The sequence below is a fragment of the Oryzias melastigma genome, linkage group LG24, assembly GCF_002922805.2.
Source record: "Oryzias melastigma strain HK-1 linkage group LG24, ASM292280v2, whole genome shotgun sequence".
In the NCBI taxonomy this organism is placed as follows: Eukaryota; Metazoa; Chordata; class Actinopteri; order Beloniformes; family Adrianichthyidae; genus Oryzias; species Oryzias melastigma.
Genome location: NC_050535.1, coordinates 23,469,714 through 23,496,208, shown reverse-complemented (window position 1 = coordinate 23,496,208; position 26,495 = coordinate 23,469,714). Strand labels below are relative to the sequence as shown.

Here is a 26,495-nt window from a genome sequence, read left to right as displayed (position 1 = left end):
GTGTATCAGTTTAGTGAAACGGATTCAGTTTATGCATCAATTTTCTATGGCCATTGCTTCCTGTGCGGAGTAAACCCTGGTTTACTGGTCTATTGGAGGGCAGATGCATTAAATTAAGTATTTACTTAGACAGTTTTGTAGTGGGAGTGGGGGTGGGGTGGGGTAGATGAGAGGTAAAACATCTGGAACAACATGTCAAAGATTCCTTGAGACTGAACTCTTAGTTGCTTTAAGTGGGATAGTAAAATAGCATCGCCCCATAAAGAATAAACAACTTGGTTTTTCATTAATTTTTTTTTTTTTTTTATCATTTTCAATTTAATTAGACTCTTTTGATTGCACGTATGATGTAAGCGCTTTTATTTGGTCTTTTTCTGCATTCATTGTTTTACAAATAAACCCGGTTAGCTGTTCACAGTTAGGTCATACTTTTTGCATCAGTTTTCTTTCATTATTTTAGGCTGTTTAACATCTTGAAATGATTTAGCACTAAATAAATAGAAAAGGAATCTGAAATGTGAATTTAAATTGTGATGAAGTCATGAAGTTAACATGCCACGTTTCATTGATTCTGATATGTTGCAGTAACACCGTAAGCCCTAAACTCCAACATCTCCAACCGTCATGAAACCTGAACACAACCTCCTTGACTTAAACTGTTGGATGCCAAGATGCCTGCCTGACCTTAAACGACACATTCCATTCTCAATTCAACATCAACCTTATGTAAGTTCACAGGTTTTTTTGAATGGCAGCAGCCTGCAGAATGTGTAGGAGTGTGTTGTGAATAGATTACATAAAGCTTATTCTTAAACTCACCGACACAACCTGTCCTACTTGTTGTGAGTGGGAGAGACACTTCTGCTGGTGCAAGCTGTGTGTGTGTGTTTTTAAGGGTGTGCTAGAATGTGTGTGTGTGTCTGTGTGTGTGCCTGTGCATGCATGGGAGTGTGTGTGAGAGAGAGTGTGGGAAGTGGATGTGCAGGTTGTGTGGGCTGGTGAAGGGCATGACGAGACACTGGAGCTGTGGGACGGTTAAAGCATGCACATTCAGAAGCTTCACTCAGGTAAATATATTCATGCACACTCTTGAATTGTTAAAGAATTTATGAGCACACTTTAAATACACTCAGTTTATCAAACAGGAAGGGAAGAAATCAGTTCAAGATTTACAGATAGAAAAAGACATGAGCTGTGGGTTTTCCTCCACATTTCAGTTCTAAACATTTCTTTTCTCACAATGACTAAACACACAAGCAAAATTGTGTAGAACAAGGTGGGATTTGTGTTACTTCTGTGAGATGTGATTTTTGTGTGTTTTGAGTGTCAAGGCATTGTGCTGATGTTTTAATGGAAGTGTATTCAGTGCATTGATATTCTAAGACAGCATTGTCCTCATTAAATAACTGTTTTTGTTCAAATTAACAGTATGATGTCGTCATGGATATAAAATGTAGGTAACTCCCAGAAGGAAGAAAATACTGTTTAGACTGATCCAAATCAGAGTCAGTAATAAAGTGAGACTTAAAAAAAGTGTGGTACTAATTTGGCAGATACTGGAGAATTACGTGTGTACAGTAACATGAGCTTTTACCACAGAAGCTAGTCTGAGCAGTGTGTCCACTGTTGGTGTTCTGTTCATTAAGTCTCGTCATTTTTCCATGTAATTTCACTTAGGAGGCCAGAAATTCAGGCACACAACTGGACTCTGACTGCTTCACAATGTTCCGCAACCAAGAGTGTGAATCTGAAGGGCTGAAGAGGGGTACTAACATTTTGGACAACTGTTGCGATTTTTCATGGAGTTGATCCAAGTTAATGCTCTATGGTCAGTCTCTTGATTAAACTACTTTCCAAGTAGGTTTTATTGCAATGTTACAAGAGGTTACTTTGGATTTGTCATAAAACAAAAACTTATGATATATCCTCAAGCATCCAGGTGGGATCATAATCACAGTTGAGGTGATGTTTTATTGTTTCATGCCAAGAAAGAGCACTACAGATGCAACATTTGCTTTGAGGATGTTGATAGAGAAGTACAGAGAAGGTCAGAGAGAGCTCCACTGTGTCTTTGTAGATCTGGAGAAAGCTTATGACAGAGTGCCCAGAGAGGAACTATGGTATTGTATGAGGAAGTCTGGAGTGACAGAGAAGTATGTCCGAGCAGTGCAGGACATGTATGAGGGCTGTAAGACAGTGGTGAGGTGTGCTGTAGGGGTGACAGAGGAGTTCAAGGTGGAGGTGGGATTACATCAGGGATCAGCTCTGAGCCCCTTCCTGTTTGCAATGGTGATGGACAGACTGACGGATGAGGTTAGACAGGAATCACCATGGACTATGATGTTTGCAGATGATATTGTGATTTGTAGTGAGAGCAGGGAACAGGTGGAGTTAGAGAGGTGAAGGTTTGCCCTGGAAAGGAGAGGAATCCTATAATGTTTTTTTCTGACTCTGGTTTGAGTGTCTGGTCTCCACACCCAGGGGGAGTGAACTTTCTTTATTTTCTTCTCTACATGGGTGGGGGCCCTGGCTGCCACAGCCACTTCAGCTTCTGCTAGGGACTTGGTGTGGGGTTGAGTGAGCGCTCTTCTTCTATTGTATTATTCTCTCCATTCCATAACATCATTGCAGACAGTAGAACACAGACAAACATCTGAAAACCAGTACTCACATTTACACACACAGGATATTTGTATGAGTGTGGGAATGATATACATGTTTGACATGCGTTTGCTGGTATCCATGCAGTGTATGCATGTCCATCTGAGGTGATCTGTGTTTGCTTTGTGTACATGTTGATACGTATGTGTGGGAGGGTTTGAGCAGGTATATCTGTAGTGTTTGACACTGAGTGGATGGTTGCGTCTGTGGACAGTCCTTATTGACACAAATCTACATGCAAAAGTTATGATCAACCTCTAGCAACCTGTTGCCTCTTTTTCTTTGTGAATACCCCCTCCTATGTGTTTCTTTCATCATTCTTAAACTTCTTTACCCCCTTTTTCCTTTCTTCTACCCTCCTACCCCATCTCTACCATCTCACTCTTAATAATGTCTTCTGTCAAGTCAAAAAAGAAGTGGACACATAAATAAAATTTAGGCTCAAATACAAAAGGGGTTTATACAAATATACACTTTGTGTGTCAGAAGCTTCATAATAATCCATAATAACCTATGAATCTATGATTGTAGAGTATAAATATTTGATATTAAGTCCTGAACCGGATGTTGATAGTTCATGTAAAGAAAATGGTATGGTGGTATAGTCGAGCCGGGGTGGGATTATATAAGTTCACTTCCTTCCACTCCCTTTCAAGCGATCAACTTGTAATTGATAATGTATGGTGTTATTTATGCATTATTACCTGATTGCTTGAAATAAACAATTTCATTCATTCATAACCCAAAACAACACAAGAGGCCCTCAGCTCCAGTCTGTTAGCCCCACTTTTGGACAGGGCATGTTAAAAAAAACAAAACAGGACACCATGTGGAACGCGATCGAACGCCTTCTCCAAATCTACAAAACACATATGGACTGAATGACCAGGACGGAAACCGCACTGTTGTTCTTGAATCTGAGGGTCGAATATAGGATGGAATAAATTGAAAATCTATTTACTCTACAATTAAAAAAAAAATGCATAAATACTATAAAATTGAGTTGAAACACCTTAGAACATTGCATTAGACCTTTTTTCTGCATGTTTTATCTGATAGTGGGACCTTTCCAAATTCCTGTGTTGAACTTGTGTTCATGGGAGCGTGTTTTTCCAGGGAGATGAGTTGAGGTAGTGGCAGGAAGTGTGTGGGTAATACCCTGCAGCGTGAACAAAAGGCTTTGTGTGTGAGTTTGTGTGGGTGGAGCTTCAGCCTGAAAACCTGAGCCACTTTCCTTTTCCACTTTATTTCATCCAAATTTATTGGAAAGAGAGTCAGGAATATTGTCACTATAAAAACCAGATATCAGATCAACATTTTTGCAAATGCTCCTCCACCCTGTGTGTGCATCTGGGAGTGTCACATCTGCTAAGTCTTTCAGTGACCCCTGTAGATGTAGAAAAGTCTCTCCTTCCATTAAAAAACAGTTTGGCGGTACTTCTACAGGTGGATCTATATGAAATGAAAAGAAACCTTTTGTCATACAGAAAATAATATGTTCCTGAAAACAAGAGCAAAACATAAATCCACAGTAATTTCTCTACTCAAAATTTAAAACTTTCAGTCCTCATCTGTGGTGAAAGAATAGTGAAGAGACAAAAAAACAAATCGAGGCTTCAAGTGATCATCAGGAGAACACAGTGGGAAGAAAAAGCGACAACTATTGGTATTGAGAGAAAAAGAAACAGTGAATATGTTCGAAGAAAATAGAAAAGGTGCGCAGTAACATGGATACATTGTTCTCCACAGATGATTACATTAAAAAGTCATTTTCATAACCAGCTGACGTAAATGTTTCTGCTGAAAAAGACAGACAACAACCCTGTTGATTGCAATGATGGCAAATAGCAGTGGTGTGTGTGCGTGTGTGTGTGTGTTTTTATGGGGGGTGCGNNNGTGCTGGAGACAGCATATAAGAAAAGAACAGCACAGAGTGGTTGATGGGTTAAACAAAAATAAACGTGTCCCTGAAAAAGAAGGCAAAACAAGAGTGGAAATGTAGTAACAGTGATAGTGTTAAAGTTTAAACAGGAAAGATGTTGGCATAGAATGAATTTGAGAAAGGTTTTTCATGAAACAAAGCTGATGAGGAAGACACACACGTGTGTACCACTGCACGCCTGACCGGATTAGACTCTGGCAGTCTCACACAATGGGTAGGATCACATTGCTGCGCAATTGACCAAGTGTTCTGCTGCTTTGGTGGTCAGACTCTGTAAATTATGTAAAGGTGTTACTAATGGTTTCCATTCAGTGATTAAGCGCTTTATGTGGCCAGCAGTGGTGCAGCAGCACAGTGCTGGCTTAGGGCAGCTGGCAGCACTTTTATGCTCACCAAATGGTTCCAGAAAAAGGCGGTGACTGGAGCTGACAGCTCCCCCAGAGGACGGGCAAATGCAGAGCGCAGGTGTGTGAAAACTTGTGGGACTTTAACTTTTTAGCTTTTTAACCTTCACTCCTTCTTTACCTGTGGACCACTGACAGGTTTGTGTAATTAAAAAATATGTCAGTATTTTCTCCATCTACTGACTAACTACAAAGCATATCATTTTGTGCAAATACAAAACATTTGGATGGATGGATTTCTTACGTCTACCAGTTAATCATTTCATTAAATCCATAAGAACAAATTTTATTTTGAAAAGAAATTTCCTTATAATTATAGTTTCTTGCAAATATTTGCTAAAATAACAGAATTTCAGAATAAATCAATAAAAAAACGTACACATTTTTTAACTAAGGCCTGATCCAAATTCTCCCCTTCTCCCTCCCCTTAGTTTGAAGTGGCAGTTGAAGTTGAAGTCGTGACCGAAATTATTCGTTTTTAAGTTTCCCTCCAAACAGAGAGATCCAAAGTCCATCATTGTGAGAGTAAACCGCGTCGTGCTAAGAAGCTCTTTCCTTCACTTTGATGTTCTCTGAACCACAGAAGTTAACATTTAAATGTAAGTAATGCCTTTATGTTGTAGCGTGACCTTTTTAAAGTTATAAAACCGCTGTTGTTATTTATATATGAGGCCTGGAAGCTTTGCGATAACGCTAGTAGACCGGTGATATTGATGACGTCATTGAACGGAAGTCCCATCCGAAATATTAGACACTATTTTTTCATCACCCTCTGTTTGGAGCAAGCATGCAGGGATGAACGAAGGGGAGGGCTAAGGGGGAGGGAGAAGGGGGGAGTTTCAATCGGGCCTAAGATTAAAATGTAATGTAAATGAAGAGAAAAATGTTCGTAGCTTAGACTTGCAGCTGATGTTGCAGCTGAAGGTTTGTAGGGATAATATTAAAGGTCTTTCATCCATTCTGAAAAATGCTACATAACCTTACAGATACCGTTTTTTTCTGAGAGAAAATAGTCTTCTAGTGAGCCATATTTTGTGGGACTACAGTGGTGAATTGGTAGAAACTCCAATAGAAAATATGGTAAGTAGTGACACAGGATGACATTGTACAGATGATAAAAACATAAATGAAAAATAATCAACTATAGTTTAATTGGGTATCTGCTACATATGATGGCCATGGAAGGAGGAATTGGTGGATTGCAGAGTGCTCAACTACACACATGGCTTGGCAGCGAAACACTTTAGTGGTAACTGGGTCAGGTCATCATCTGATTTTGTTTATCTATATAATTGTTTAGCTTGATTGTTTTGGGTGGCAAGAGAAGATCCTCTGACATCAGAGTTTGTGGAATTCGTATTCTTCCATTTAACAATTCTCCAGACAAAAAAGGTGCACAAGTTCATATTAGCCTTATTCAATAACTTGAAAAGGCATAAATGTTGAATATAGAGCTTCACCACCGTTTAAGACCAAGCATACTTTATAGTCACAGTCTCACTCCCTCATTCATACATCAAGTCCACAGCTTCCATTCACGGGCATTACCAAGCCTACTGGGATTAATGTAGAGATCAGTGTCTTGTACAAGGAAAATTAGAGAAACAAACAGTTATTATTATTTATTCATTCTATTTGTCAGAATCACTGTTCTTGCTCTGATACATTTTTTACAAGTTCTTAATAATCCTGTTTTTCTTTTCACTCTATTTTTTCTTTATTGTGAGTTACTAAAGTTGACACGTGGAGCCCGCTGGCCCCACCTCCAACATTCAAAACGTTTAATTGACATTTTCCAAGCCCCCTTTCAGTGGAAGGGGTGAGGACTTCCAACAACCTCACTACTGACTCAGACCGACCTGGACCAACCACTGCTTGCTAAACTCGTCTGGCTCCAAATGGTGACGTCTGTATTGCGAGAAAATAGCGACTGAATTGACTTATTGTCGTTGGAGTCGGAAGTAAGCCATTTCCTATGGGTGATGTCACACTCACTCAGTCCAGTTCTCTTATACAGTCAATGACAAGAACTCAACCTGCAATTTTACCATCAGATATATCTACTGAAGCTAGGCTAAATTATGATTAAACGAAATGCACAAAGCAATCCAAACACTATAATGCAGACTGAGAACTGGGTAAGATTATCCAGACTTAGCAGCTCAGTGAACATTGATCCTAGCAACAAATTTGAGTGGTCAAGTCTAAATGAATTAACTTTTTGATGTAAAAACACCCTCATCATGAGACATCTTGAGCAGTTTACCAGTAAGGTCACTTCAACTTCATTAAAGCTTCCCAGCCAATAGGTAAGTTAACTTACGGGATTTGTTGGTGTGAACCCTCTTCATGCCAGTAATCTCTGGGAAAAGAAACACAGCCATGAACCACAATCAGGCCAACACAAAATTAAACCTAATAAATGTTACTACTTTCTATGTACCAGGCCAAATAAAATCTGAAGCCAAATTTATCCCTGCCAGGAGTTTTATGTGAAAGAAATGCTTAGCAGTTACAATGCTTGCTTTTTGAAAATATGCCAGATAAAAGTTTTACACAACTTCTAGTAGAAAATTAAAAAAAATTAAGTGAAAACAACCTCGCTTATCAAGGCCAACAATGGGGGGGGGGGCTGTCACAAAGAAAGCTTCTAGTGCAAAATAAAACTAACTTTATTTGCTGAGCAACTGATTGTTAAGGAAAACACACACAATTACAGAATTAGTGATTACACTTTTTTGTATTATCAAACGTTTCTTTCCCATTGTTGAATGGTTAACATTTTTGGTTTGATGGGTAGAAAATAGTTCAAGCTCTTAAACATTCATTTTTTCCATTTGATAATTCATGGACATACTTTTCTCTTCAAAATTTGATTTCACAAAAGAAGAAAATAATCCATTTTCAAACCCGTGAGTACATACATTCTCAAACGGACATGTTAACACACCAAACCCCCCCCCACCCTCCCACACACACCATTGACTGTATATAAAATAATTGGACAGAGCAAGCCCCCCTACTTCCGTGTTTCATATAGGAAGTACCACTGGGTTGCAAAAAGGTCCCATTGACTTACATTGAGAAACAGACAGTTATTTCTCAGTCATTTTATATGTCAGAATAATCATTCTTCCTCTGCTGCCTTCTGATTAACTTCTTTTTTCTAATCCTAATTTTTTTTAAAGATTTTTTTCCATTATCACAAGTTATTAGAGTTATAAATTGACCAATCAGATGGCTCAATAAGCGTTTGTGGGTCTGACGTCGAACGTCGGGGGTTTGATTGACAGATGAAGACCTTTTAACACCTACTTTACAATTCAACACTGTACCAATCATTGTCCTACTGTTGTTTTCCTCAATGGAATGTACCGATGCAGCAGTTTAAAACAACAAGAGGAGCATGCTGTCGACATTTTTAGATGAGGATTTACTCTGTAGAAATAGATTTCACTCTGAGGTTATGTGCTTTGGACTTTTTTGTTTGTTTAATGTTCGTTTTTCTTTATTTCACTGTTTTGATTGTAGCTTATAAATTATACGTTGCATATATGCGCATAAAATCACCAACCAAAGTTTCATCTTCTTCACTTTTCCAGCTTCAGCCTGAATTAGACGCAGCCGTCTGAGGAGCGCGAGACAAAATTGAAAGGACCTGGTGGTATTTTTAAACAGAAGAAAGATCCAGCTGTTTACTTGTTAGGATGGTTATTTATTTTAAATACCGGTGAACGCGCTTCTCACGTGCATGAAACTGAAACGTGGCCGCGCATAAAGGCAGACGGTTGCAATAAACTCACTCCTGATTGGCGACAGTACTTCCTGTAGACTCCATGAATCAGCTATGACTCAGACCAATCGCTGAAGATGGGTTGCAAATGGCGATATCCGTTTCAGGAATTGATGGTGAAAGCGGCGGCCTTCTTTTGCGAGGAGAGGAAGCAATGCATTTCCAATGGGGGACCTCATTGCTCGCTCAGTCCATTATTTTTACAGTCTATGACACCCCCCCACACACACACACCCCCACACACACACTATGATGTGACACATCAGCAGTCCAGCCTGCTAAGCACCAACATGTTCCTGGTTCTCTCAGCCCAGCAACATCCCTACAGCTACAAAAAGCTTTTTCAGGACAGCCTCTCCACCACACCTGTGCCTGCCCAAGAAAAATGTAAGAGATACAGATAGAAAGGCAGGAAAAGAGGGGGAGAACCAAACAGGAGGTTACAGGGTGAGGAGGTAAGGAGGGGAAAAACAGGCATCCTGTTGCTGTAAATGCCAGTGGAAAAGAGAAGGCAGTCACATTTTCCAGAGCTTCTTGGCCAGCCTTGAAACCATTATTGAGTTTGTGTGTGTATACTGCACATGTGTGTACTTCACCGCACTTTCCACTAAAGTTTGTGACAGACCAGGAAGTGGAGGCTTTCTGTTCCTTCAAAGCTGGGATTGAAGAAGCCCCAAAAAAATGTCTGACAGAGGTTGCAGAAAATGCTTGGAAGCTGCTAAGAACCCCTGTTGCATTAGATCTAGAATTCTAGAGAAGGCTTGGAGTGAAGCAGAGAATCTGCTTGCTCGATTGGAGTGGACGGACATTTTGGAGACAATCCTGACAGGATTCTCTGAGGACTTTTTTCAATTTAGATCTAAAGACGTCATCAGACCTCCTGGAGCTCAATCAAGTGCCACCAACTGCCTGATACACATAGACACATTTACACACAGATGAGAGTTACAAGTGCTTGAAGGCTTGTGAGACTCTTTTCATTTCTCCAGATTTATTCATACATGAAACGTATAATTGCTGGGTCATTAGAATTTTTTTGTCACTCTTCCCTCTAAATGTATTACCTTATGAGCTCAGAAATACTTAAAGAAATATAAGAAAAAACAGATCATCTCAGCACCCAACGTTTAACCTAAAAAAAGTATTGAAAAGATATGCTTCTCTGAGGAGTACACTGCTCACAAAAATTAAAGGAACACTTTTATTATTGGGCCTGGCAAGAATTGAATTAAACCTGTCTGATAATTTTCTGGTTGGTTAATCAGCTGAGGGCCTCGTTAATCAATTTCAGCTGTATTGGTGTTCATGAATTAACAACAGGTGCACTTCAGTGGCAACAATTAGAAAACCCTCAAACAGGACTGGTGTTACATGTGGAGGTCATTTCAAGTTTCTCCCTCTTGATCTTTTTTGGCTGGTTTTCCACTCGTGCTGATTTTGTCTTGATAATTATCTCTACTGGCAGTATGAGGAGATTCCTTAACCCTACAGAAGTTGAACAGGTTGTCCAACTTCTCCAGGATGGCACATCCACACGTGCTGCAGAAAGAAGGTTTAATGTGTCTCCCAGCACAATCTCCAGAACATGGAGGAGATTTCAGGAGACTGGTGGTTATTCTGGGAGAGCTGGACAGGGCCGTAGAAGGTCCTCAACCCCTCAGCAGGACCCATACCTGCTCCTTTGTGCAAGGCGGAACAGGCTGAGCACTGCTCATGCCCTACAGAATGACCTCCAGAGGCCCACTGGTGTGAATGTCTCTACCCAAACAATCAGGAACAGACTTCATGAAGGTGGCCTGAGGGCCCCACGTCCTGTAGTGGGCCCTGTGCTCACTGCCCAGTTCCGTGGAGCTCCACTGGCATTTGCTCAAGAACACCAGAATTGGCAAGTCCACCACTGGCGCCCTGTACTTTTCACAGACGAGAGCAGGTTCACCCTGAGCACCTGTGATAGACGTGAAACATCTCTGCGACATTATGTTTGGGTCCATTAGGCGACGCCAGATTGCTCCTCAGACTGTACAACAGCTCAGGGATGCCCTCACACAGATCTGGGAGGAAATGCCACAAGACACCATCCGTTGTCTCATTAGGAGCATGCTGCCACGTTGTCAAGCATGCATACAAGCTTGTGGGGGCCACACAAGATACTGAAAAGCATTTTGAGTTGCAGAAATGAAGTTTTGGAAAAAATGGACTATCCTGCCACATCTTCATTTCACTCTGATTTTATGGTGTCTACACAATTGAGCCTCTGTAGGCTGAAAACTTTTATTTCCATTAAAAGACTTGGCATCCTTTAGTTCCTAAGACACTGCCCTGTTGTTATTTGTATAGATATCCAACTCCATACTGAGATCTGATGTATCTAATGGGTTTCTTTGAAGTGCTCCTTTAATTTTTGTGAGCAGTATAGAAAAGCTATAATGGGTGGTCAAACCTTAGACTTCTGAAGGTTGACCACTGAGATGTGCCGCCATTCCACTCTTCTTACCTGCTGTTTCTGTAACCCATGTAAATTTATTATATCTTCTTCTTTTCTTTGGGCTTTTCCCTTCTGGGGTCACCACAGCGAATCAGTTTCCTCCATCTAAGCCTGTCTTCAGCATCCTCCACTCTAACACCAGCCACCTTCATGTCTTCATTCACTGCATCCATAAACCTCCTCTTTGGTCTTCCTCTAGACCTCTTTCCTGGCAGCTCTAGACTCAGCATCCTTCTACCAATATATTCACTGTCTCTCCTCTGAACATGTCCAAACCATCTCAGTCTGGCCTCTCTGACTTTATCTCCAAAACCTCTAACATGTGCTGTCCCTCTGATGTATTCATTCCTGATCCTATCCATCCTGGTCACTCCCAAAGAGAACCTCAGCATCTTCATCTCTGCTACCTCCAGCTCTGCTTCCTGTCTTTTCCTCTCTGTCATAGGCTGAACAACATGTAAAACGTAAACAAATAATTTGTAATCATTTGTACTGTCCATAAACAGTTTAAATATTGTTTTGTTGAATCAGTCTATATTTTTTTGCAATAAATGGCTAAAATCTTGGGACACATTTTTATTTTATTTGACTTTTTTTGTTTCTGTTTTAGTTTCTGTGAGCTGCTGATGACTTTGTGAAATAAGATTTGTTTGGAGAAAAACAGAATCACTTGAAAAACTGTGATTATCTACAACTGTCTCGGCTTCTTTTAGGTCCCAGACTGAAGCACTAATGTCACCTTTTCTACACAATGTTTTACTACATTGACATGTACACGAAATTGTTTTTTTGTTCCAATCATCAATTACATCTTTCAAACCACAAATGATTCAGGGACTGCTCGATGGAGAAGGTTGAAGGTTTCATGTTACATGAATGAAGCCCCTCCCCCTGCCCCAGCAGTGATAGATGTCATTTTTGGTTAGGCTCCAACAGCTAAGAAAATGTCAATAAATGAATGAATACGTTTTGATCATCCAACACAAAGTCTTCAGACAGTAAGATAGCTTTTTTCACAAATCTTCTTCAATTTTCTGCAGCAAACATGCAAAACCATGACAATAGCAGCCAATGTGTCCTCCAGAGGCCGTCTTAATCCACCTGTCCTGAATTACAATCAGGATGAGCTCCTGGAGTTCGTCCCTTCAGAGCCGCTCAGCCGTGCGTCAGTGCTGGGCTGCTCTCAGAGTGGGAGCTTCCAGCCCACAGCAGCTTGTTAAAATGTCAACGCTGGGGCACAGGACTATTCCTGGTATGTGCTCAAATGTATTTTGTTTGAACATGGGCATGATGCTCATGCTTATGTAAGCTTCTTTCATCAGTCCTCTGCTCCACACGTCCTCTTGTTCAATTCCAGTTCCCTTCCCCTGCTTTCTATTTTTAATGGTCCCATTTTTTCTTCTTCCCTTGTTGTTTTTACCTCCCATTGAAGCCCCTCCTGACCCCCTCTTTCCTCTTCTCCTCAGGCATGTTTATTTGCATCTAAAATCTGGGTTTCTCTTCTCCGTAGGAGCCCAGAGCTACTGCAGGCCCTTTTGCACCAGCTTACATCAGAATCTGCACTCTGCAACAAATCAACTGTGTGGATAGAACGTTCATCTGCAGAGTTCTCTCTGAAGCTCTGGGAAATGGTGCTCCACTTAATGCCCTGCTTGTAGCCATAACCAGAGCTAACAAAATATGTCTTATCTGTGCAGAAGAATCTAGTTTTATCAGAATTGAAACATCTACAATTACAGGTTACCACCTGCTAAGTATCATTTGGCCTCAGAACTGGCTTTAAAATGCATGAAGCAAAAAAAGGAATAGATTAGATTAGGATTGATCCAAAAACAACTGATACATAATAAATAACAATAAATATACACTTAAAATATTAATTCCAATCATTTTTATCCAGTCCTAGTGGGCTGTTGTAGAGCCGACAGGAAGAAAAACCTAAAAACAAACCCTGTGGAACACCTGAGATGAAGACATGATCACTTCTCAGATGAATGTGTCACAAGTAGAATCTAACAAGAACAACACTTAGTTGGGTTTATTTATGACAATGTGTGTGTGTGTTTTTTAACTATCCAGACTTCTTATTGTGTTGATCATTTCAAGCTGTGTTCCCTCTAAGTGGCTGAGAAGTAAAGTGACATGAGCTGCTTTAGTGCATCTACTCAAGAAACGTAAAAAGAAAGCCACGATGACAGCAAAATGACTAAATTCAGAACTACAGAACAGTGCTATACAATTAGTTTGAACATACAGTATGGGTGCAATACGTTGTTTAAAATTTTATCAAAATATGAGTTTAAAAAAGATGTGTACTGATGTTTCCGTTTCTGGTTACTTTAATAAAGAAACAAACAAAAAAATCAATCATAATGATGCCTTAAAAAAATTAGATCTCAAAACTTTGTCTTCTGCTTGCAATATGGTGGCACAAAAATCACTCCATAGAACTCCAGCAAACTGTTTGCTTCTAAACAAATATCTATAGCAAGACAAATGCTGATGTTATTGACTGCTGCTGGGATTCACAGCAACTTTTGTATGTCCTCAAGGCTATGATGGGATTCCTTTGAAATGATATGAATTCTAACCTCACAGCAAACAAGCAGCGCAGGAGAACCACAGGACAAACATGGTTTCAGTTTGCAGCCTCTTCTCTGCGCTTTTTATTCATGAAACCCCAGGAAGCCTGCTGGAGGTCTGTGTGTGAGCACTGCAGTTTATTCTTGACACAACGGGGGCGGGTGACTGAATGACTACAGTCCTCAACACCCATTACATGCACACTCACACTAGAGCTGGCTGGACAGTCATAAACACACACAGCTAACGTCTGTAACTTCACATCTACAGAGCAGCAGGTAGTAGGAGGCGTGTGTGTGCGTGTGTGCGCGTGTGTGACCACCATGACTAAGGACTTACAGAATTAAGGATCCTGAACCTCCAGGAACAGAGATGATCCACGCAGGAAGATGGAAGAAAAAGACACTTGTTTCTCAAGAAGCATTCTTCTGACTGTTGTCATTGTTCCGTCCCAGATAGGTGTCACACAGTCATACTGCACGCTGTGCAACAGCGAGCTGCACACCTGCACATGACAGCTGCTCCTATTCCACTTCCTGCTGAAGTTTTGCATCTCTACGTTTAGGCATGCTCTGCATTTGGACAGCAAACGAAAGCAGAATGTCCCTGCAGAAATAAGACCCCGCGCACAAATGAGCGGGTCTCGTGGACTGGGGGTCATGACACCGTCTTCAAGGAAACCCAGAGTGTGTTTACTATTAACAAGTTGAATTTGCTGAAAGTGGAGGGACTGGTTCAACACGGTAGGGGGTGTGGGGAGGGAAAAAAAGAGCAAGAGTATATAAGGAAGAAGAGTAGATGAGAGGATGCAGAGAGCCATTACAGAGGGGCGCAGGTTCTCCCCCTCGAGGGATACAACATGGATGTGAGTTTTGAGGAAAGGAACTGATGACCACGAGAAGAAAACACAGCTCTTAATTTAGAGAACTAGAATGGGAAGTCAGATGAAGAGCTTAAGTGAGTTTCAGCCGGGCCAGGACCAGAACTTGGACCAAACTGCCTTAGAAATGGGGAGTCATGCTTTGATGATTTTCTTCTTTAGCATTAGGGAGAGCAACAGCTGTCACTTCCAGCTCACATCTGTTCATATACAGCTGCAGCTGAGTCGCATGCATTTTCAACAGCCATTCCAGACTAGTGGTGGGGGAAAGAATCGATTTTCAGATCCATCAAATATGATCCATGAATGATTCTGATTTTGTAATGAATTTTAAATAATCCATAATCAAAAATGTAAATGATTTAAAGTAAAAATAGCAAGCGGAACTAAATGTGATGGGTTTTCCACTCTGGCATTTTTGAAGAGCACATAAACATGGCTGACCTTCCAGATCTTTGCTTAAAGCGACCATTTGGATAGAGTAAAATGTAACATTATCTTATTTAGGGTTGTTGAGTTCAGGGACAATTTCCTCTGGTTTTGTTGTCAGAAATGTTATGTTCTCAATAAAAGTTAAACAAGTTTAATGATCTTGCCTTTATTTAAAAATGCACTTTGGTGGAGAAAGTAAGTAATATTGGTCTAGGTGCAGTGTTCCTCACTCCAGGTCCTCGAGAGCCGCCACCCTGCCTGCTTTCCAGATCTCCAGAGCTGGAAAACAGGCAGGGTGGCGGCTCTCGAGGACCTGGAATGAGTAACACTGGTCTAGTGTCTTGTAGTAGAGAGAAACATTTCTAAAAAAAAAAAAAAATTAAGATCTGAGACACATTGACAATTGTTTCATAATTAAATCGTTGACTCCTGAATCGTAATCAAATTGATTCCCACCTCTATTCATGACCTCCCAGGACTGTTTTCTTTTAATGTCATTTCTTGCAATTCTGGAGCAAGAATTGCTTAAAGAGGTCCTACCATGAAAATTCTACTTTTTGAGGTTTTAAATGCATTCTACTGTTCATTCATCTATATAAAGAACCCCAAAACGGCATTTTGATCCATTCATACATTAAAGAGTAATCCTGTAAAAACCTGCACTGTATGCAGCAGCCCCTCCCATACCCACGAAAATGAGCGGGTGGAAACGTGCTGACATGCCAACTGCTCCCTCCAGGAAGAATCTGTGCTGCAAGCTCCGCCCCCAGACTATAATGAACATACACCCACTTTCTCCGTGTAGCTGTGGTGCTGAGGTAGTTCTCCCCTGCCGCCAGAATCTGTCTCCTGGCAGGGATAACTACCTTCCTGTACCAGGAACCGCTCTCTGACCCATCTTTCCAGGTGGTCTTGGTTTGTTTTCGGACTGATTTTCTCTTCACTCTGAGATTCCTCAGTCTGAATACGAAACAAACCGAGAGCGGAACAACTGAACCAAGACAGCCACCGTACCCGACAGTCACGTGATGTAAACACGTTAGAAATGAGGTGATTGGTGATCCACAGACAAATGTAGAGCATTAGATTGTTATGTTAGCCAAAAGGAAGTAATTAGTTTAACTGTTGTGCAATGTCTACACACACATTCAGTAGTTACAAACATACCTGTTGGTTAAAATAGTCTTTACTATTCTAAATGTACACAATACAACTGCAGTTCACACACACACTTCTGCATATGAACCCACACATGTAAAGCCTTTCATTCTGTCACCAATATTATTAGTGCAAAGGTGAGCTGACTGACACCTGCGCTCAGGTGAGTGTTTATGCTTTGCTGAGATAGATCATGATGGGATGTAGAAAACAGGTGACAGTTGAGGCAATGCCATCCCCGACTGCACATCCCTGCTCAGTCACCTTTATTTAGTTAACAACTATGGAGTAGATTTTTCATGAGTAAAATAGAGAACCAGCTGCTTTCGGACAGATTGTTGCATACAATATAATTACCACTTCACAAGTTTCTGCAGAAAAGTCCTCAACCAAGACCATGAAAAAGGTGTGGGGGGCTAAAACCCTGAGACAAATGACAATCTTGCGGTTGTTTGTGAAGCAGCGTCAGTGGGCCAAAACAGCTCCTGGATATTTTATCATTTAATGTAAAATAAAACTCTTGGCGTGTTTCTTAAAGGAAAACAAGAGTATAAATATCAAATATTTTCAAAACTCAAATATTCTGCTTCTCTTTTTGCCTGACAAATCAGTCATATCAGCTGTTGAGAAAACTCGAGCTGCCTCAAAGCTCTACAAAAAAAGCTATAAAATGACAAAGCAAGCTTTAATAGTTATAATTGTTATAATCCAATTTAATCTTATCGCATATTACATAAAAGGGTTGTCAGTGAAATTTAACCTACTAAGCAAGCCAGTAAAGGAGGGAAAAACAGGAAGAAAGTGTTGGAATTTGAATGTTCAAGTTTTGATCTTTAAATGAGTAACTACTGGAGAAAAGTAAACATGTAACAATGTATACCTGATTGTGACAGAGCTGTCCCTGAGTAAGGTTTTTGATAGGGCTGTCAGATTTGTCGCGTTAATTACGCGTTAATTTGACATGTGCATGACGCCGACAATTTTTTTGACACATTAATCGCGGATTAATGCGTCCTGAGAGCTGCGGACCCCCGACGTTCCGAACAGCAAGCGCACTGGGGTACGTTTTAAATGTAGTTTAAACAACGCCAGTTATTTGTAGATGAAAAGATAAATCTCAGCTTTGAGTGTGTGGCTCGTCCCTCTTTCGCCGCACGAAAATATGCAAAATATCCCAAAGTTCTGGAGGTTTAAGCGTGATCCAGCCCCAGCATAGCGGTCTGTCTGCCGGCATATTCATGGCGTGAGCTCCGCTGGACACGTCGCTGCATCGAGCTGCAGCCAGAGAACGCGGCGGCAGTAACAGACTGTCAAACTATCCACAGAGTATCCCGCTTTTCTCAGTCTTTAATGTTTTAAAAAACAAAAGTTAATCGGAAATGATAAATCTCTATTTCAGGCATTTTATGTTACAGCCTTTTATTGTTAAGAAAGTTTATCTCAATACAATGTTACAAAATAAAGTATTTCTGATGAAAACGATTAATTTTTCCATTCTTGTTTTCATAATTAATGTAGAACTGCTAAATTCCATGAAGCACACATTTTTTTCCTTAAAAAAAGGCCACATGTAAATTTGCGATTAATCGCGAGTTAACTCTGGAAATGCGATTAATCGGGATTAAAAAATGTAATCGCCTGACAGCTCTAGTTTTTAACAAAGTGATTTGTATGTTATTGCATTAGTGGGTGCACACACTGTTCTGCTATACCATCTGTTGCATTTCACTTTGTTTAGTTTAATGGTAATCACGGGATTTTGGTTGTTTTGTGATTTATTTGCTCACTTCCTGTTTTATTTTGGAGCACTTCCTGTTTCAGGAAGTCGAGTGATTTTTGGTTTCCTTTGACAGGCCTGTTTAAAATTAAAAATGTTTTCTTTGTGCTATGTATTTTCTGTTTGGAATTGATGTTTAATGGGAGGCATATTTTTGTTTTATTATGTTGAATTGCTTAGAAGTTAATTGCATATGTTTGTTTCTTTAATGTGCTTAATTTTAGATTAGGAATTGGGTTGGTTTGGTGAAGGGGTGGGGCTAGCCACCTATAAAAGAGTACCTCTTCTCAAAATGGACGCCTCCTGTTTGGCTTGATGATACAACACCGTGGGTTGTTTCCTGCCATACTTTCCTTGGAAAAAAATGTATGCTTCTCAAAAACCAACATAAAAGAAAAGAGACCCTTGACATCTTGTGTGGACAGTGGTTTGTTCTTCTGACACTGATATTGCACTTTCCACATTAATTTGGCCCAAAGCTTTAAATTCACAGTCACACTCGGAGTGATGGAGGCAGAGCTGCTATCAAAGTGCTAACAGGGCCACTGGGAGCATTGTGGCACTCAATGTCTTGCTCAAGGACCACTAGACACATGGGCAGGCATAGCAGGACCTGAACTTAAGCTCTTCCAAGATTACCTTGTACTGTAATATTATTTTATAATGTTTTACTATTTCTGAAGAACTCTTACGGTAGTACCTCTGCACGCAGTACGGAAACAACCAGACCAATTGAAGGTGCTGGTAGCTCCAGCTGCTGAACGCCCTCTAAACCAGGTCCTCTTGTGTCTAAATGCTTTCATCTGTCAATTTGTTTTTCTTCCTCATCTTTCTTTTTCCTCTTCTTCACTCTTGCATCTGCTCTTTTTGGGTCCATGTTTCTCTTGTTCTGTCTTGCAGCCCTGTGATCACCTTCAGTTAACACAGGTTCCTCAGAGCCTCTTAGTTCTCTGATGAAGCCAACACTATGTGGCAAAGGCAGAGCTTTTTTATTCCTATTTAATACAGCAGGCTCTGCATTGAACTTCCAACCAGTAAGTCACAATTTGAGCCCCAAAATCTGGTGAAAATTGAAATCATAACACCGAGGAGCTCCTATAAAATGGGAAACAGCTAAAGATAAAAGTTCCCTGAAAGGTCTGGATTTAGCAGCTTCAGCCTTTTGTTGCTTTGCATCGTGTTTTGCATTTCCTCACGTTGCCTTTGCATAGAAACAGTTATCACTATTTACAGAGACGCTCCACAGCAACCATCTGCAGAACATTACTGATCATTTCGATGCAGCAGTCTGGAAGGCTGGGGGGGTGGGGGGGGACTCGCTACAGCATGGCAAATGGACCCCCCCCAAAAAACCACAGCAATGTTTGCCTCCGCAGCTTCACTCAGCCCTCACAGTCCTGCCCTCTTGAAGAGCACTGGGCAGGGGCTGTGTACAAGGGGCGAAAGTCTCCCAGAATGCAACTCTGAAAAAGCTGACTGTCAGGGCAGACTCCAGTGTTTACAGCATTCAATCTTTCTCTACATCACTTCTGTGGCTTATGTCTCCACGGATACAACAGAATTTCACAAAAATGATAATTGTCCTCTTCTCCCACTTGTACTCCTTCAAAATCTTTCCTTTTTCCTCCAATACTAATTCTGCTTTTCTCATTTTCAGTGTTCTTAATTCCTTTCCTGTTCTTCATATCTTTCCTTTTCTCCTCCAACCTTCAGTGCGATCATTCTTCTCCCCTTTCCCATTTAAAGTTACACTTTCTATCATCTATGATTTTAATTAATCATACAACTCATTAACGAACCCTCCTTTTTGTCTGTTACTTAATCAGTTTTGTGCGTTAATGACCAGTCTAAACTTGTTAAACCTGCTTCACTCTTCATTAGCCTGCTAGCTTGAGGGCCCAATGCTTCATTGAAGCTATTAGGTACGACTACGCTCCTACCGCAGCCTCAATGAATGTGTGCGTGGATGAGAGCATTAAGATTACCTCAGCCACTAATGGGGCTGTTCAAATATTTATGGGGCAGGAAGCTGAGTAGGAAGAATGATAAAGCTCAGGGAGGCAGATGACTGGGGGAGGCCATGAGAGGTCTGATGCTGCCTTAAACTGTGCTCATAACTTTCATAGTCCAACCTCAGAGGCTAAGACATGGCAAGCCCAAAAGGTCACCCTTGTTATGTGGAATGTCGACTGGGACACCAAGAAACAAAAACAGTCACAAGTTTGCTTGGAGACAGGAGCCACTGAAGACTGCAGGAGGAGCCCAAGGGGCCTCCGTACCTTCAGTTTGCGCTGCGGCAGGTTTTGCCTCATCACAGAACCCCAATAAAGCATATCATTTATTCATTCAAAACTTCCCTTTGTATGTTGTCTTTTTAAATAGTTATTTAAAAATAAAAACTACAAAGCCCAGATGCTGGATCAGAAGGAGCTCCGTTTGCAGTCATACTGCACTTGTCAGTTAAGTTTGGTGGCTCCAAGCACTATCTATTCCACAAAAAAAAACAAAGACCAAGTTCACGTAACCCTTGTGATACCCGAGGCATGTTTACATTAAAAGTGGGGTCATCTAGACCCCACAAGACAGCACACTGAACAATTTTTTTCAAGGAATTTTTATCTTCACTGATGTCCATGGCAGACATAACATTCTGTCCACCTTTATCATGGGAGGGATCAGACCTCAATGTAAAGGGGGGTCATCTGGACCCCATAAGAGAGCACAAGGGCCAAGGGAGTCTGCAGTAGGAGGATTATTTAAAATTAACATAATATGCTAAAAATGAAAGCCTTTGGCGTTTGTTCACACGACTAATACTGGTTAATTTGGGATTTTGTTAAGACTTTAATCGATACAACTATATTATTTTTAAAAGGGGGGTTGGCAATAAAGGTAAACACTATTTCTGGCATCATGGGAAGCTTTTTTCAGTTTACCTGCAGCTTGTCACTGAGCATCAAGGACCCAGATTATCCACTTAAATCAGTACAGCCCCTCCCCTCACCTTTCTTTGACTCTTTTAGTCCGACTAAGGGGGTAGAAAATCTGCACAGAAGATGTGGTGTCTGGATGCCTCCGCAGTCGGTCCCGCTTTTCAGACAGTGGATCTCCAAAACCACATGTCATAAGGTAGTACTGTTCTGAATACTGAAAGGCGGCTCACCATAAGCAGTTGATAAAATAATGTTTCTGCCTTCCAAGTGAGTAATGTTGTGTGGGCGTCCAGCTGAAGAGCTCTGGGGCTTTAGTACTGAAAAGTGGTCATCAGGCCAAAATATGAGCTGAAGTCATGGAAAACTCTTGTTTTCTTTTGCAGACATTAGACGTGCAGCTGTTAAAAGTCTCAACTCTTGAGACCCAACGTGCCCTAACACCCTGGAAACTATGATACATCTGTGCTCAAAATGAAGCTGTTTTTTAAAGCCCTGAATTACATGCATGCATCAAAATAAAACGGTGGGTAGAGTGCTCCTGCCTCAGGTGGAGTAGATTAAATATCTTGGGGTCTTGTTCAAGAGTGAGGGAAAATGGGAGCGTGAGATCAACAGGCGGATTGGAGCGGCATCTGTCGTCATGCGGTCGCTGCACGGGTCCGTTGTGATGAAGAGAGAAAGTAAAGAAATGGAAATTGTAAATAGACCATTGAATTGAGAGCTACTATGCTCTCAATTCAATGGTTGATCTTGATTTCAGTGCTCAGTTATGATCATGAGCTTTGGGTCATGACCGAAAGAACAAGATCCCGACTACAAGCTGAGGGTGGCTGGGCGCTCCCTTAGAGATAGGGTGAGAAGCTCGGTCACCCGGAGAGAGCTCGGAGTAGAGCCGATTCGCCTCCATATTGAGTTGAGTCATCTGAGGTGACTTAGGCATATACTCCAGATGCCTCCTAAACTCCTCCCTGGAGAGGTGTTCCGGGCATGTCCCATTGGGTGGAGTGCCCGGGGATGACCCAGGACATGCTAGAGAGACTAAGGCCCGTTCCGAATACTCCCCTTCTCCCTCTCCCTTAGCCCTCCCCCTTGATTTAGAGTGACAGTTGAAGTCAAAGTCGTGTCCGGAATTATTATTTTTTAAGTTTCACACTCCAAACAGAGGGGTCCAAAGTCCGCTATCGCGAGAGTAAAAGATTTAGGAAAGAAGCCCAAATGAGCTTAGTGTTAAAAAAACCTAGAGGCACAACATGGAAACACATGATGTAAAATATATCCAGACTGAGCAGGGGAGTCTATGATGATCCAACGGTATCACAATAAGTTTAAGTTAGGTTTAAGTTTATTAAATTTATATGGCGCCTTAAAATGACCTTAGTCAAACAAGGCGCCGCACATTAAAAGTTTAAAGAACAATAAAATCACAGCTAAAAATAGAAGATACTATAATCTTAATCACTCAGTCATGCAGATTGTCCTTGTAGTGGAAGTCCTGGTATCTGAGACCCAGGAGAATGTGCAAAGTCCTCGGAGGCCTCAGTCTGATTGTACATCATGATCATCTGATTGGGGAGGGGGCGATCTAGCAAAACCAGAGAAAATTCATATTTCAAAGTAAAAAGTTTAATTAATCCCAGACTGTAAAGGAACATAACAAGCAAAAGATAGACTGATGATAATAGATAATAGTCTTTACTAGAGGTGCAACAATTAATTAACTAAGATCCAAACAGATCGATCTGAGGCAAGTTGTTAATTGAACTGAATTCCAATCTCATGCCAGTGACATTCATTTGTCCAATGATTTGGCAGTTTAAATACCTGAATCCTAGAACTGACCGATACCTTTATAAACCTTTATATACCTTTACACCGTCATCACCAGCCAGAGGAGCCTGTTCAGAGAGAGACTGCTCGTACCTAAATGCAGGACCAATAGACTCAGGAACTCTATTGTGCTCCAGGCCGTCAAACTCTACAATGCTTCACTGGGTGGGAGGAGATAGTAGAGGTGGACTGGTAACAAATCCATTCAGCAACTCATTCATCCACTCATGTGAAATAAATGTATAAAGTACAATAATTAACCTATCATGTAATAACCTATCATGTGCAATAACTCAATCACACACTCAAAACTGCTTCAATACCGCCGTACTTTGCTCTTTTTATGTTTATTGTACTTTATTATTCTATCTCTATCTAATTCTAGTGTATACTTTGCATATTGAGATTTTTATTGTGTATACTTTGGTAAGCTGCTGAAAACTTAATTTCCCCAAGGGTGCTGTCACAAAGGGATCAATACAGATAAGTTTAAGTCTAAAATTGTTTCAAAATATGATGAAATGATCTATAATCGATATTGAAAACTACCATTTGGACTGATTTGCGGTTGGTGTATTAACCATAATGTAAAAGCGACCATCACAGCAGACAACACAAGTGATGGAGCAAAAAGGGATCAACCATCATTTCAGTCCAATGTGTGGAAACACTTTTACAAAGTCATGTGACCATACAGTGTGCTAGAATGTTCTAATAATGATTATTCTGATGTGGAAAAACAACAATGTGCTGAAATTTATCAAACTAAAATGTGAACGGATTTGACGGTCATTCTTGTTTACTTGTTTGTTTGTTCACATATTAAATTTACAATTGATTATCTTGAAGAAATAGAAGAATCTGGAAAACCTCAGCTGCACTGTTCAGTACCAGGAATTTCTCTGAGTCACACCGGTGGAAGTTCTAGAGAAAGATGTTCTGGATCAATTTTAGGTCTGTGAATTGGATCCAATCAGATTTCAAAATGAACCAATATCGACTATGAATCATAGCAGTAACCACAAATTATGATATGAATCAAATCCTTGTGAAATAAATCGTTACACTCCTAATTTTTAAAGTGCAACAGTGTTTGTTTCTATAATTCAGGATCAAAATCCACAATGCATACAGGTGACACTGCAGACTCACAGGCGGCATGACGCATGCAGATGGGAGTTACCGCAGCGGCACGTAGGGGTACTGGGTCTGCTTTGCTACCATATCAGATGTACTACGATTTTCACGAGTGCCTCAGATGAAGTCCCTCTAATTAAACAAAACTAACAGTCAGCAGACCAGCTGGATCTTGTGTCAGAGGCCCCTCCCTCATCCATCCCCTTCCAGGTGTTCAACTTTCAATAAACTTCAATGAAACCAATTCTTGGTTTTCTATTCAGATGAGTCAGTGGTCTCTCCCTGTGGTCTCACTCCACATACACATAAACAAATGAAAGTCTCCAATTCAGGTCACAACCACCTTCGCAGCACGGCCATGTCGGAGTAGCAGCAAGCCTTTTTAACAGAATCAAAGATGCCTTCACATAAACTGCTGACAAGCAGTTTGTTCAGTGAGTCAGGAGGTTCTGGGAATGGGTGGAGGAAGGATGACCAGAACTGATGGGAAATACATCAACATGCACGCCCATCATACTGACACACATGTCAAGGAAAAGGAGGAAGAGAGTGTTGGGATTTTTAGGGACAGATCTCTAAATAAGTTTTTAGAAATAATACATGGGAAAAAGAAGGCAGTCATTCCCATCTACTAAGTCTTAAAGTCAAAACCAGAACTATTTTCTGTTTTAACCATCAAGTTCAAGCAGTGGAGCTAAAACCAAGCCCCCGCACTTTCAAATGTTTCAATTACCACCTCATGAAATCTCATACATTTAATTTCTGCTGTTGTGCAACCACAGGATCACCAATAAGGGTAATAACTATTAATAAATACTGATACTGATAAGATGGAAAGATCAGAAAGTAGCTTACATGATGGATCCAGTCATCAGAGGGAATTTTCATGAGGAAACACAATCACATCACCTTCATTAACAACTAACAACAAAGTCTCCCCCCTTTGTCAAAATGCCCCCACCAGCCTCAGGGGCTACACAGCCTACAATTTGTTTGCTCTTCAAAAACTCATCACCTGAATCCCCATAGTTCACCATAACAAGTGACAGTTTGTTGATAGCACCCCATTATATTAAATCTTAAATATAGCACATTTGGCACTGAATGAAACTACCTTCTATCTGGATTTTCTTTATTCTTTTTTCCTGTTTTTTGCTGTTGTGTTTCAAATGGTCACACTGACCACTCCCCTACTGGGATGTTTTTTTAGAGCTGCTTTTCAGACTCGCAGCTGTCTGCCACCTGCAAACTGTCTGCACGTCACTGATCTATCCACAAGCAAACACACTTTTCCATTAAGGTTTGAGCCTCATGCTGGGCTGCAGAAAGAAACTGATGATAATAAATTGCCTCTGGCGGGAGGTTGGCGCCAGTGTTCAGCAGCGGAGCCACCACCAGTGTGTGAATGGGTGAATGGGTCTGTGACTGTGAAGCGCTTTGGGCCCTTGAAGGAGGGTAGAAAGCACTATACAAGTATACAACATTTACCATTTACCAATGTGAGAGTGGCTGTACTCCTTTGGAGGCTGTAGGGAGCCGCTTGACCCCAACAGAGAGTACTTCCTCTGCAGTCAACGAATTACTGCTCTAACCCAGAATATGAGATCAATCTATTTGTTAGCAAACAAACAATTAACAGTGTTTCAAATCTTTTATTGTTGAATATTTGAATACTGTCAATAATGGGAGGATGATGACACGATGAACCTAACTTAAAACACCAGCACAGCAGTTATAAAGCTCAAGCATTACTCAACTACTGCAAAACAACTGCAGCAACATCAGAAAAGGAGGTTCACCAAGGAGGAGGAAGATGTGAGGAAGCATGAGGGAAGAGAACAACATGATCAGCAGTCTTCTATTTTTAACTTTATGAAAATGGAATGCACACAAAGCAAATCTGGGTTGAAGTCATAAACGTTTAAAAATGTCTTATACATAAAGTAGAAATGGTGTCTGTGTTTGAGAGTATGCTTGTTTTTCAGTGTGTTTCCATGCATTTTATATTTTGTGTATGTATTTGTTTGTGAACATATATATATATATATATATATATATATATATATATATATATATATATATATATATATATATATTTACATTAAAAAAACACCCCTCTCCCCCTCCTCGGGTGGTTCTCCTCTTAGCTCGGGTCCTCTACCAGAGGTCTGGGAGCTTGAGGGTCCTGCAGTATCATAGCTGTTCCTGGCACTGTTCTTTTCTGAACTGAGATGTCTGAGGTCTTTCCAGGGATCTGCTGTAGCCACTCCTCCAGTTTGGAGGTTACAGCCCCGAGTGCTCCAATTACCACGGGCACCACTGTCACTTTCACCTTCCAAGCTTTCTCCAGGATTGTAATGGAGAACCAACCAGACATTGTAGTGGTGGATAAAGAACAGAGGAAAGCCATTGTGGTGGATATGGCAGTACCAAACCATGGTAACATCAGGAAGAAAGAACATGAGAAACTGGAGAAATACCAG

General features: G+C 40.8%; 1 protein-coding gene and 1 long non-coding RNA gene across 3 annotated transcripts in view; one reads left to right on the top strand and one right to left on the bottom strand.

Annotated features, from left to right (window-relative positions):
* The window catches only part of hivep2a (HIVEP zinc finger 2a), a 105,080-nt gene that overhangs the window by 20,643 nt on the left and 57,942 nt on the right, over window positions 1–26,495 (bottom strand). The window contains exon 3 of one of the 2 annotated variants that reach the window (XM_024291949.2): window positions 7,331–7,369. The exons of the other annotated variant lie outside the window; for it this stretch is intronic. The gene's annotated coding sequence lies outside the window, so the exon portion shown is untranslated. The remainder of the gene's footprint in view (window positions 1–7,330; window positions 7,370–26,495) is intronic. 2 annotated transcript variants of the gene reach the window in all.
* Window positions 592–15,559, top strand: LOC112158517. Its single transcript, XR_002921323.2, has 3 exons — window positions 592–1,067; window positions 12,326–12,537; window positions 12,796–15,559. It is a non-coding gene; the product is annotated as an uncharacterized LOC112158517 (long non-coding RNA).